This window comes from Anneissia japonica, unplaced genomic scaffold, assembly GCF_011630105.1.
Source record: "Anneissia japonica isolate Jap-2015-1 unplaced genomic scaffold, ASM1163010v1 scaffold288269_len51329_cov104, whole genome shotgun sequence".
Classification (NCBI taxonomy): domain Eukaryota; kingdom Metazoa; phylum Echinodermata; class Crinoidea; order Comatulida; family Comatulidae; genus Anneissia; species Anneissia japonica.
Window position 1 is genome coordinate 32,291 of NW_022687730.1, and position 4,837 is coordinate 37,127.

A 4,837-nucleotide genomic window follows, 5' to 3' on the forward strand; every position below is an offset into this window, starting at 1 on the left:
CACGTATATATATATATATATAAGGCCTATATACTTTTTAAGTCATGTATCATGCATAGGAACTTTGACGCCTGCAAGGCTCTGGTTTTTTCTCCGATGATTTGCGGTGAGTTTTTGTTTCGGATACATGTCCTCCCGGCTACCACGTTTTGGACCCCGGTTCAAACCCGGCCAGCGTCTGGTTATAATTGGAGTCAGATCTCTGCTCCTCGAATAACCCTCACATGAGAGTTATGTCGGATAACCGTGAGAATGTATCCGTTTTATGTCAGTATTGTCGTTACACTGTGGCTGCCGCAGTTCCCCAGTGGCCAAGCCATATTTCAAATTTCAAATTAGGCCTATTTGAAACTGGACAATAAAAGGTTTTCTTTTTACTTATTTATTTTAATTATGAATAACAGACAAGTATTAATATTTTCGTTTTGCTGAAAATTATGTCACTTATAATAATGTAAATAATGGTAATAAAAAAAAATATTTGGATAAAATAAGTTTTAATAACCCCGAGCAATGCTGACACACGTTAAAATTATTTATGATATTAATAAGCATAAATTTGTATGATAGTGGCAAACATTTATATTTTGTTAATTTTATTTTATGATTCAATAAAAAAAGAAAAGAACAATAAATACTCCGTGGCGATTAACTGTGGTAAATTAATCTCGGGATTTCGAACCATGACACAATCCAAATCTATTTAAGTACATGGAGAGTTGATTATTAATGATAACCTACGGATGGTGATGATGACGATGATGGTGGTGGTGACGATCAATATATACAATAGAATTGTGACGATTTTTAATAATAATAATAATAATAATAAATAATAAATAATAATAATAATAATATAATTAATATCATCCCAATGTATTTTATTTTATAGTTATTCTTTTATTGTTATTTGTATTTTCTCGGTTTGCTTATATTTCGGTGTAAAGCGCATAGGGGCATTGTGCAATATGCGCTGTATAAATATAACATCATTATTATTATTATTATTATTATTATTATTATTATTATTATTATTATTAGGCCTATTATTAAAGTAAACCAAACAATCCATGATGACCGTTGATTATAATTTTACAGAAACAAGTTAGTACAGGCTATCGAGGAACAGAATTGGGGAAGCAGTCATAAGCTTTTTGCAAACGAACTGAATTTGGATATTCCTAAACATGAAAAAAAATTAAAATAAAGGTGAAATTTTATTTTTGTGTTCCACATAAAAAAAATAATGTGGATGGATTTTTCATGTTTGATTTTGCGATAGGTCTGCGAAGAAATACAGTAGACGCCGAAAACTTTAGCCTATCCAACACTGCTAGCCTAGGCCTAGCTTTACCTCGATTTAGGTTCTGTTATCACACATAAAAACGACCGACATGATATTTTCTGTAGCTTGGCCCTTTCACAGGAATTATTTCAAATCTGATTTTGACCGAGATTTTACAGTTAAACATATCTCAGGCCCTCTCGATCGATCGCAGTGTGCGAGATGCGAAGTACTAAAAACAATTTTATTTCGTGTATGTAATTATTATGGAACGTAACTCATTATTATTATTATTAATATTATTATTATTATTATTATTATTATTATTATTATTATTATTATTATTGTTAATATTATTATTGTTATTGTTATTATTATTGTTATTATTATTATTATTATTATTATTATTATTATTATTACTGTATATATTAAGTTGGAACCACCATGAAGCCATGAAACCACATGTCCTTATCACCCAGTTCTACAGCATTTCCAATATTAGAATGATAAATGTTTTTTTTAAACATAATTTTTACATTTCACAATAATTTACATTTATACCTAATGTGCTTTATATTAAAATATATGTGTTTAAATTTTCAAAACTTTTGTCAGAGAGTGCCATTTTCGCAGTGGGAGGCAAGGGTTTTTTGTATTTTTTGGGGGTTTTTTTAAATGGTCCGATGTCCCTTAAGTTTTGTCATTTTCTTCATGACAAATTGTTTTTTTCTCCTCGACAGACTATACCTCCTCTCCCACCTTCACCGGAACCATCCCTATATCATACAGTACGAATGTCATAATTTGTTTCCTGAGCCCAAACATAATGAGCCTGATGGAAGCGGGACTCTATCTGCAAACCCCCCCCCCCCCCTTTCAACGGCGACGGAAACGAAGAGGGGGAGATTTTAGTTGGCCCTTCTATTTTTTCTACTCTTGGACCAAACCTATCGCCAGTAATATACATAGTTAACTAACGCTAAATTTGTTGATTTTCATCAAGGATACCCTCATAATGCTTGGAAGAATTCGTTATGATCGTGGAAGCAGTCTCGACTTTGACTTTGACATTAGGTGACATTAGGTAATTATGAATTCATATTACTAGTACAATAATTTGATTCCTATAAAATAGCTAATAAAATTCATAAAAATATCCGTAGCTTCCAATAAGCTTCTCCCCTTTACTCCCCGGCCTAGATATCTCGCTTTGCTCGCAAACTGTATTGATTACCCCCTCCACCACTTTCTAAAATGTTCCGCTGACATTGACCCGCTTATTTTGATTCGTCACCTAGCCGTTTTACAGTATTTTGCAGCGTTGTTATTTGGTACTTGATGTTTCCACATTTTCAACTATGCTAGAGATGTTTTATTATAACTAGAATATCTTAACTACATAGAAGTAACTAAAAATAAAAATTATTTGCTAAAACAACAATAATTTATCAACTACTGTACAATTTTTACAAACTATTTTATTGCAGGAAGAAGCTACAAGTCTAACTTCAGAGAAAAGAGGTATTTATTATCGAAGTGGTTATTCGCACGGTAGACCGTGCGAATAATCTCTTATGAGTCTTATTCGCACAGTAGACCTAGCCAATCAGCATTTAAGGTTTCATGACGTAACGGCTGTCATAACGTGCGAATAAGTTCTTATTCCCAATTCGCACGGTAAATCGTGAATTAACTATATTTAACACGGAATCGTCTCAAAGGGTTCAATGACCTAAATATATTACTAGATGCAGTACTGAATTTGTTACGAGAATACCTAATTAAACCGAAATACCTTTTCAGATAGAAATTATCATACTTACATTGTCTACCGTGCAGATAGTATAATACACTATTCGTACGGTAGACGTAGCCAATCAGCATCGTAAAATGTAATGATACTGTCAGCAAAATAGCAGATGCAATTAATGGTAGTGTGTAGTGGTTCTTGTTGGCCATCAGCCGATTGAGATTAGCAGGATGGCAGGATCATTGTATTTTTTCTTGAAAACTCAGATGAGAATGTGCTAAAGGGCGAAAAAAGAAAAAAAGAGGAATAGGACTAGGACTAGGCATAGATAAATATGTAAAAAGACTAAATTTGGAAATATACTGTCTATCCAGGGATCGGAGCTCTCATCAGTCCAAGAGAAATATCCTCATTCTGATATTGACCTAAAAAGAATGTGTTTCCACTCTGCAGCTCAAATCATGCCAACAACCACATTCCAGGATTGATTGGATTATTGACTTGCTAAAAAAAAGCCCTTATGAAATTATTAAGGGGCGCTTATTCAAATTAGAAGGGGCGCTTAAGAAAATTTTCACGTTAGGAGGGGCGCTTATTCAAACGGGGTGCTTATTCGCGCGAGTACGGTACGTTAATTTTCGATGTCAACGAAGTCTATTTTACGAACCAGTAGAATGAAAATTATACTCAACGAAAATTCGTACTCAACGAAATGAACCAGTCGAATAAGCCGTTGACTATAAGCTACGAAAAATATAAAAAAAAAAGCAATCACAGTACTAGACTATAGAAAATTTACCTCAAAACAAAGCTTTATTTATTTGTTAAAAATCCGTTTACAGACAAAATCATTCAAATTATGGTTTGTTTTTTTTTCATATTTCATTGGAGGACATAAAACCTTTCAATGAGTTGCAAACTACCCACTAAATCAGAAGCGCATCTCAACCCCTATGAACTACTAACTGTACTGTAAAGCTTACGTTCACATCAAGCCTGAACTATTCCGGTCCAGAGTTCAGAGAAAAAAATCTTTAAAAATGGGTTCAGTGGTAAAGAATAGGACCGTTCACATCAAATTCGTACGATTTTTAATCCGGATCTGGACCGATGGATCTGCGAGCCAGGTATTCAGACCAAATCTGGGCTTAATGTGAACGTAGCTCTAACTAGGCCTACATGATTTCCTTTAAGACATTTTACTTATTCTCTACCGACTGTTATTGTTTTTCTCAATTTTTAGAAATATATTTTACAGTTTTAACTCTTTTAAATACTTTTGTGACTCACGTTTTTTCTTTTTACGCTTATGAAACTGTTATTACCACTTTTGTTACCGTACTTTTTTTACACTTCTTTTACCTTCTAGAACTTTGTAATTTTAATTGTTATATGATCGAACAAGTCCTTTATGAATTTTATATTTTGTATAATTATATCATGCTGTAAATTTTGCATGTTTGAGATTAAATAAAGTTTTGAATGAATGAATGAATGAATATGAAAGTCGGTGAAAGTTCATTGTACGGTATTGTCCCAATTCAAATTCTGTTTTAGGACGAAAATCTGTATGATTATAAGGAAAAGTCTTTTTGTATGGCCTAGATGCAGTAGATTACTTTGTTTTTCCAGGGAACAATGAATTCACTGTTCCCTGGTTTTTATTAGCAGTAGGCACATATCCGTGGGATACTAGCGCAAATCGTTGACCTTTGACTTTTGATAAATATTATTATCTGTTTTGTGGTGTTCATTTTTACTTAATATTTCCTTCTTGGCGTTATATTATGTCATCTCAGTAG